Below are 9,014 nucleotides of genomic sequence, written 5' to 3'. Positions count from 1 at the left end.
TAAGAATCCTTGTGATAAAAAAGGCATAAGGAAGTTCCCGAGCATTGTGGTTATGAGAATCCATGTGTTCAAGAGTCATAAAGGCCCAGTTTATCTTAAGATGATTCTTGATTGCAAATAAGATTTGCATCTCAGTATCTGTGATATTAGAGTGGTTAGAGATTAGCAACTTTTGAAAATAGGGTTATTGGAAAGGTAAGGGGATATATACTTTATTGACGTGGGAGAGATTCACGTGACACACAGCAAACAAAAGAAAAATTTGATAAAAAAACCTGCTTGCAATCGATTGAAGGGACCGTGCAATCATAGGTACCGTAGCTCGGCGGGGTAGGGCCCGTGTGAGTATAACTCTTTATTTTCCCTACATTTTGCACGCGTACTAGTCCAGATTAGCTTGGATTTATTACACACCCATAGTTTTAAACACAAGTGTGGATACCATCGAGTACGATGGGGGCGAGGGGTGCTAACACCTTCCCCTCGTGTAACCGAATCCCTTACCCTCATCTCTGGTCGTGAAACCGTTGTTTTATTTTGTGGTTTGCTGGCATTCCCTTCCTTTTCAGGATAAATATGTTAGTGGCGACTCTGTTGATTTTCGCGGTAGCGACAGATTGACATTAAACACATTTGACATAATTAAATAAAGGCTTAAATGCACTTTTGGTCTCTATAAGTTAGCGATTTTTTTTTCGTCCCTGTAAATAATTTTTTTTTTTTGTTTGAGTCCCTATATTTCATTTTCGCGTTCGTTTTAGTCCCTAAAATCAAAATTCACGAAAAAATTCACAGGAAGATCCGCAGGATACCTGCAGATTTTCCTGCGGATTTTGGCTTTAGGGACTAAACCTCAAACAAAAAGTAAGATATAGGGACTAAAAAAAACTTACAGGGACGAAAATAGAAAACTCACTAACTTACAGGGACCAAAAGTGCATTTAAGTCTTAAATATAATCAAATAATTTAAAATAATATTAATAAAGCATATAATAAAGTTGAATTTACATCTATCAAAGCGAATAGATATGAATTAGTGGAAAAAGAATACCAATCGTTAGTTTGTCTAGTGGTGATTGGCGCTAGACTTGGTAGGCCGAACCACAGTTTGATCCCCCGCAACTACGATCGAAAGGAGGCTGGAACCACTTGATGCCAGCACTGATCCCCGAATCGGACTAAACAGGTGGTGATAAACAAAAAAAGAGAATAAATGTTCCTTGAAATTAATATAGATTTTTTTTAATGAACTTAGATGAGTCTTTAAATGATCATGTTTTGATTTAAATATCACTTTAGCTTAGAATACCAAGATCTTTTTGTTCATCAGACAGTATTGTCCATCCAGGATTCTCAATTCTATTCTGATTTTCCAAAAAGGATATTTAGCCAATGGTTTAGTGAATATATCTGCTAGTTTGTTATGTGTATCTACAAAAGTTACTTCGACATCCTTTTGAAGAACATGAACACGGAGAAAATGATGTCGTATGTCGATAAGCTTTGTTCTTGAATGCATGATTGAATTCTTGGTTATGTTAATTGCACTTGTGTTATCACATTGTAGAGGAATGCATTCAAGATTGAGTCCCTAGTCACATAATTATTGCTTGAGCCATAGAATTTGAGCACAACTTTTTGCCACAATATATACTACTTCAGCCGTGCTAAGTGCGACACATGCTTGTTTCTTGCAATACCATGATACAAATGCATTTCCTAGTATAAGACACATATAACTTGTACTTTTGCGATCAATTTTACAAACTACATAATCCGTGTCAAAATAACCAACTAAATCATATATAATACCTTTTGGATACAATAGGTCGACATTTGTTGTTCCTCTGAGATACTTCATGATCCTTTTTACAGTAGTGAGATGAGATTCCTTAGGATTTTCTTGAAAGCGTGCACAAAGATAAACACTAAACATAATGTCAGGACGACTTTCCGTCAAATATAATAATGATCCAATCATACCTCGATATTTAGTGATATCAATTTGTAGCGGGGACAAATTGAGACAAAATCCATTGAATTGACATGACTCATTGTTTTAGTGAGAGTTGCCCCCGCGCTTTATTGTTTCCAAAGGAAATGGGAAAAAAGCGAAATAAAACCCAAAGAAGTTTTTAAAACAAAACTAATAAAAACAAAACTAAGATCTTAGGTACGAGGGTTGATTATGCAAGGGGAAGGTGTTAGAACCCCTCACATCTATGGTACTCCAGAGTAACCTTTTCGTAAATATGTGTAAAAAAATTGTGTGCAAAAGAAAGTTTGTTTGGTTTTAAAAATTATGCTCAGCAAGACATTGTGTCTTGTGCCTACATACCTCCTGAGTACAATAGAGAATTCAAAATATTTGTAGTTCTGCTCAAGAGGGAAATAAGAGCTTGTTTAAAATTGGATAAACATTTTGTCATCACAGGAGAAAAAACTCAGATAATCATTCTTGAACATGAGAACAAATGGATTCTTTGCATCACAAATGAAAGAAGGGCTCCATCTTGGATAAATCAACAAGTATGCCACTAAATCTTTCAAGTGGAAAAGAATCAATTATATCAATTAATATCAAGATATTAGGGGATTACATCTCCACCATAGTGATTACTCATTCCTAAACTTTTAGAAATGGATTTTAAAAGAAAAACCACAAAGGGAAAAATATTTTTGAAAAGAAATGCGTCATCAAAGGAAACATTTTTAAAAATATTTGCAAACATAAGAAGATTTTGAAAATGGGAGAATATTTTAAAAATTTAAGAAAATGGGAGGAGATGAAGGGACTATCCTAAAGCATAAAGTAAAATCTAAGGCAAAGAAAGATCTAACCAACAAGAAGTCAACATTTGACATCAAGAAGTCAATGTAGAGTTCTCATCCAATAGATTAACAAAACCAAGCAAGTATAATACCCAGTACCAGGTGAAATAAGTCTCAGATGAATTATGAATCAAGCAAAGTTCTTATTATCTCAAAGCTTCAATAAATCAGATGAATTTTCTTGTGTTTAACATAACATCCTTATATGAAAAAATTGCAACCAAAAGCCTTGGAAATGCACCATAAGAACTTAAGAAAAAAATTAGCCAGAGTAACAGCTGTATACAGAGTAATTCCGAATCACAATGCCTTGGAATAAACCTCAAGGACTTCAAACAAAGTATAGAACGATAACCTGCACACAGAGAAAATCAAACCAATTCCATAAACTCCAAGGACTTCAAACAGGGTATCAACAAGATAACATAAAATCCAGAAGTATCAAGGCAACAAAGCTCCTAATACCAAGTCCAAGAGGTCCAAAACTCCGAGATGCCAAGGGATAGTAACCATAGTCCATATAGAGCCTTAAGTCTTTATTATTCAATTTGATTATGAATGTTTTAGAAATAAAATAAAAGTCCAAATGGACAAAGAAATATAAAAGAAAAAGTAAACATGAGAATGGATGCTAAAGATGTAAAATAAAGCATAAAAATAATGTTAGGTAATAGAGGAAGCATAAAATAAGAGTTAGAAGTTAGTGATTAAAAGTTGATTATTGAAGTGAATAATCAATAATGGTTGAATATTGATCTTAGGTCAAAATTAATGAAAACTCATTAGAGGATTAATAAGATCAAAGCCTCCTAGCCATAAGTTTCATAGGAATTTAACCAATTGTCAAATGATCAACCATCCTTGGGCTTTCAAATATAGGTTTAGACCACGAATGATCATTTTCTGATTCGGGATAAATTTAGCGTTGTATTAAGCAATCGCTAAGTAACTTGTATAGAAGTCACCCTACAACGAGGTCGGTTAATAACAATTTACATGTTTAAGAACAAGTTAGAGAAATGATAAATGAAATCACTCTTCTACAACTTGCAACATATGCAAAATAACAATAAAAAATAAGAATGGGATTCAGATGAGGAGGGAGGGGAATGAATTGAAAATAAAAATCAAAAGTCCAAGTGAATTTCCATTTGTCACTGTGGGACTTCATCTTAATGATTCATTAGAGAAGTGGTAAAACCATAGCCTTCACACAATGAATATTTAAGACTTGCACCCATAAGTCAAGAGAAAAGAGAAAGGGCCAAAACAACTCAAAAATAAGGCAAAATTTGCATTATGCAATCAGGAAATTGATTTCCTCAAACATAGGGAATCAATTTCCTGTATAAATTTTCATAAAAATAACATTTAAATAAAGAAAACTTTGATCAAACATTTTATCAAACACCTTATGATCTTGGTTGGAATTGAGCACAAAAATTCCATTAAATTATAAGCAATTAACACAAATGGAATCACAAAATATAGCTCAAAGAATCAAGCAACCAAAATGAACAAGTGATCACATTGTGAGAGATGAAGATAAGTTTACCAGATATGGATCTAAAAATTCACAAATCAACTTCAAAACTTGCTTCTAATTAGCTCCAAGAATCACTCTACCAAGCTTTGATTTAGAGAACTAATGAAGAGAAAGTGTTTGGATGGAGGTTTAGCTCAAAGATTAGTAAGCTTCAATTAAAAGCTTACTAACTTTTTGAAATGGAGCTTTGAGTGAATTTGGGTAGATGAAAGGAGTTGAGAGAATGTTTTGCAAGGTGATTTTGGCTATCAAAAGTTTCTTAAATGAATGAAATGAGGGTTCAATTTATATATTTTAGGCTTGGTAATTGATTTTGGAGTCAATATTAGGATCAAGTGGTGCACATATCATCAATTGAGGGTGTATGATGAAACTCAAATAAAAACAATTGTTAATTAAAATAAAATAGGTATATTGCTGATAATGTCCCATGAGAAAAATAAAATTTTGACATTTGAAAATAAGATTTTGTGTTTTAAATAAAGGAAAATATTTATTAAAATAAAATATGTATTTTGTTGATAGTGGCCCGTGAGAAAAAAAATATTTTGACATTTGAAAATATAAATTTTGTATCTCAAATAAAAATAAATTATAATTAAAATAAAATAGGTATTTTATTAATAGAGACACGTGAGAAAAAGAGAAATTTAACTAACAATAGTTCGTGACAAAAAGAGAAATTTTGATATTTTAAAATAAAATTTTTATATAATTTTAAAAATATATTAATTAATATTTTTAATAATAGTAAATAAATAGAAATGATTTGATATAGTGTAAAATCTATTTAAATACAAATATAAATTTAAAATAAATTATTTAATTGTAAAATGAATAATAATAATAATAATAATAATTTATATTCAATTTTATTGAATAATCTTATTTAAAAAAAAAGAACTCGTAAGATAAAGTAAAAAAAGGGAAATTTTAATGTTTGAAATTTTTTTGTCATTGTGAAATTCAAACCACAATTTTAAGATGAAACTCCCCTTAATGGAACAGAATAGATAAACTTTGGTGGATGAAAATGAATGTTTGTTCTTAAATAAATTTGTATATGCTGATTAATATATTTTCATACTGCCATAGTAGCATTACTATAAAGCAGGTTATCCAACATATAATATTATTTAAATGTATTCAAGATATAACTGAATGATGTTTGTTGCCAAATTCATTTACTTTTACCATGCTTCCCATATGTCATATCGTGTTATTTAATGCAATTATAGTTCAATCTCACATCAACATGTATATATTTTGTTTTGGCTTTCTATTTTAGTATTAGAAAAACCACTTTTGTCCATTGGTTTATTGCCAGTGGCAACATCAGAATTGGTGTGAATGTTGGAAAAAAAGGTTGATTATGAATAGAACAATTTAACCTTTGTGCTTTGTAAATTTAAAAATAGAAAAGGGAATTTTAGGGTTCTATTAATGACTAGATAGTTGACAAGCATGCACCATATGTGTGCGTTACACACATTTTAAAACAAGTAACACATAATTAAACAACATGCAAAGCCACAAGAGGAATAATCATTTCAGAGTTTTTCTATAGCAGTATATCTAGTCTCTGCATCATTGAGTACTCTACTTAAGTAGTAAATGGCTCTTTCGATGCCATTTTCATCTTCTTGTGCCAGCATGCTGCCTATTGTTTTGTCTGATGCTGAGATGTACAGGCGCATGTGTTTCTTCCCGTTTGGGGGAGATAAGATTGGTGGACAAGTCAAGTATTGCTTTATCTGATCGAAAGCTTCTTGATGTTCAGCACGCCATTCGAACTTTCCTTGCTTAAGCCGTAGTAAAGGCGAGAAGGCTTGCGTGCGTCCACTCAAGTTAGAGATAAATCTTCTTAAAAAATTTATCTTTCCCAATAGTGATTGTAACTCTTTCTTCGTGGATGGAGATTTGGTTTCCATGATGGCTTTTGTCTTGTTCTGGTTGATCTCTATTCCCTTTTTATGGACTACGAAACCCAAGAAATCTCCTGCTTGTACAAAGAAAGCACATTTAAGGGGGTTCATCTTCAATCCATGTTTCCTCATTCTTTCGAATGATTGGCTTAAATGATCGAGATGATTCATTCCCGAAGTAGATTTTACCACAATGTCGTCTATATATACTTGCATGAATGTTTCTATAAAGTCATGGAATATAGAGTTCATTGCTCTTTGGTAAGTTGCCCCAGCATTTTTTAAACCAAAAGGCATTACAACCCATTCGTAAGTGCCTATTGCCCCTGGGCAACGAAACGCTGTCTTGGATACATCATCTTCTGCAATAAAGATCTGATTATATCCTGAGTATCCATCCAACATACTTAGATACTCAAAACCTGCGGCTGAGTCTACCAGCATTTCTGCTACAGGCATGGGATATTCGTCTTTAGGAGTGGCTGCATTAAGATCACGAAAGTCTATGCATACTCGTAAAGAGCCATTCTTTTTAATTACAGGTACTATATTGGCAATCCATTCGACATACCTTGTAGTTTGGATAAACTTGCAACGTAAAAGCCTTTCGACCTCTGCTTTAATCTTCGAATGGATCTCTGGCGCGAATCTTCTAGGAGTTTGCTTCACAGGTTTCTTCCCTTCTTTTATTGGAAGCTTCAATTCGACTAGATCCCTTCCTAGACCAGGCATCTCATCATAATCCCAAGCAAAGCAATCTCTATTTTCTTTCAGCATTTTGATGACCGTTGCTTTTAGTTCTGGCTCTAATTTCGCGCTGATATATGTTATCCTTTTTTGATCCCTGTCTCCGAGGTTTACTTCTTCGAGTGGATCTTGGGCTAACATCTTTATATTAGAAGCCATTGGGTCTTTTTCGAACCCTAAAGGTTCTTCGTCGTATATTGCATCTAATCTTTGGTTTGATCCTTCGTCCATAATCTCTTCATCTAGGATCGTATCTTTGGAGTGTTCGGAATCTGTATGCACCTCCAATTCTGCTATCTCTTCTTTGATTTGGATGGTATCTACCTTTACATCTGCTAATTCGGCCTCGAGAGCCGCCTTCTGTTTGTTCTCGGCCACGTAGGCCGAAATCTTTTCGAAGAATGAAGACTCAGACATGATTAATGTCATCGTCCCAGCCTGTTGGCCGTATTGCTGCATGATCTTCTAAAGGTGCTGTATCCGTTGGACCATCCATGATCTCTCTATCCCATTGGAATCCGTTTGGGTGCAAAGTAAGATAATACAATGCATTCTTATTTGGGGTGTACATCTCTTCTGCAGTATGACAAGGTCCTATATTTGCCAGATTCCTATCGAAGTTGGATTTATTTACCTGGTTAACTTCAGCCATATAGTAACTCTGATCACCTTCGATGTTTTCTACTATGCCATCTTCTCTCCAGATTGTCACCCTTTGATGCATTGTTGAGGGTACAGCTGCTACCCCATGAATCCATTCCCTTCCGAGCAACAGGTTATAGTTTGCTTTTGCTGGTATAACCATGAACATAGTGGGTCTGGTAACTGAGCCTACTGTCAAATTGACTTGAACAACTCCCAGTGTTTGTCCTATCTTACCCTCATAGTTAGACAAGACCATGTTATGTGGTCTTATGTCCGTATCGAACATGCCAATTCTCTTTATCATATACTGGGGCATCAAATTTACTGCTGCTCCCCCATCAACTAGGACTTTATTGATGCCAACATTCTCAATCTTAGCCCTAATATAGAGTGGTTTCAAATGATTTCTCATACCCTCATCAGGCCTCTCGAAGAAAGCATTCTGCTCTTCGACTGCACCATTATTTAGCACATAGTAACACACAGGTCTGTGTTTTGCCATTTCTTCGATATCAGCCTCCTCACAGTCTTCTACCTCAGTTTCCTGGTTAAACTCGTGAGGGAGTACGGACACAACATTGCAATTTAAATTTATAGACGAGACTCCATCAGAATCAAAATCATTTGTCATTCTGTCCTCTTCGTTCCAGGAATTTGACCGCATCTTATCTTCTTCATCCAAGAGCTTTTCAGCTTCGAACAATGCACGTTCCACCGAAGGTTTGTTTGACTTTGCTCCCTGGTATGGGACTTGGTTGCTGCTAGTTTCTCCAGTTTCTCTTGGTCTATATTCCTTCTGGGCCTTTTTCATCCTCTGGTGCCTCCTCCATTGGGACCGAGACATAGGGTTTTTTCCCTTATAGTTCTCCAATCGATATGTCTCTCGATTTGGCCTTTGAAATTGTCTCCTATATGCCATTGCGGTTCTTCCTCCTTGGTCCCAACTACGCCGTTTGTTGGTTCTTGCATCGGCTTGTACCCATCTATCCCTAGGTGGATCTGCAGGGACTTTGAACGTTACCCTTCGAACTCTAGGGTGTGGACTATCTGGTCTCTTCGTTGGGGTCCATACATCGAAACCATACAGGTCAGGACGTAGCCCCTGAGTTTCTTGATTCATGGAGCAGTGCACACGTTCAAATGATCGTGCTAGCATCTCATCATAGGCTGCCCCACATCTGGGGCAGAGTGCAACTTCAGAGTTCCCTTTGTGGCATCTGATCAAAAATCCTAATAAGCTTTCATCCATCCTTGGGTACACTTGTAGTAAAGGATTTGGTTCTCTCCCTGGGTGTTCCCATCTTTCACGTCGAGCCCT

The sequence above is a fragment of the Vicia villosa genome, unplaced genomic scaffold (assembly GCF_029867415.1).
Source record: "Vicia villosa cultivar HV-30 ecotype Madison, WI unplaced genomic scaffold, Vvil1.0 ctg.003268F_1_1, whole genome shotgun sequence".
NCBI lineage: Eukaryota > Viridiplantae > Streptophyta > Magnoliopsida > Fabales > Fabaceae > Vicia > Vicia villosa.
This window is presented reverse-complemented; position numbering follows the sequence as displayed.